The following is a 672-nucleotide window of genomic DNA, read 5'->3' as shown; positions in this document are numbered from 1 at the left end:
CGGGAGATTTGACTGGGCATTTATCACCCTGCCGGAAATCGAGCTTGTTGCTGGTCCAGATTTGCCTTTCGGTCCCTGCCTCCCTCCCTTTAGCAACATATAAGATGTTGGTCTGATCTCATATTGAATGAATTAGAACCGCAAATGTAGGCAATGATGGTTATAAAACGTGATTCAATCTGCGGTGCATTTATACTTGACGGTGGATATGTGGGTAATTGCAGCAAGAGGTGCGGTGCCATAAAAGTGATGTGACTATTTTTCATTCTTTCAAGCAAGGTAGAAAATAATAAGTTCCTAGACTGGGCAAGCGGTATCGCACAGGGGATGATCCCAGCTTTGTATGGGCTCAGGCGAAAGCTGCAAAACCCGACTTTCTAAATCAAGTTGCAACTGCAAGTAGTTTGATGCCTCCGGGCCACCCATGCACCGGGTGTTGCCATACGTTGAGTGCTCGGGTTGAAGCAGGTTAAGAGAAAGTCGGGATCCGTAAACCCCGAGACAAAGAAAGGGCTTTGGGAAATTATGAGCTATATGGAGCTCTGGGATTCGCCTCTAAAAATGAGTTAGAGCTGGAACCTTCTGGCCCAACGTAGACTCCTTTCTCTCCTCACGCCATCATCTCTCCTGTTTAGCATTTGCTTACTTCATACCATGTTTATTCTCTCTCTC

Source organism: Penaeus monodon, chromosome 15 (genome assembly GCF_015228065.2).
Source record: "Penaeus monodon isolate SGIC_2016 chromosome 15, NSTDA_Pmon_1, whole genome shotgun sequence".
Lineage (NCBI taxonomy): Eukaryota > Metazoa > Arthropoda > Malacostraca > Decapoda > Penaeidae > Penaeus > Penaeus monodon.
Note: the sequence above shows the minus strand (reverse complement) of the source record.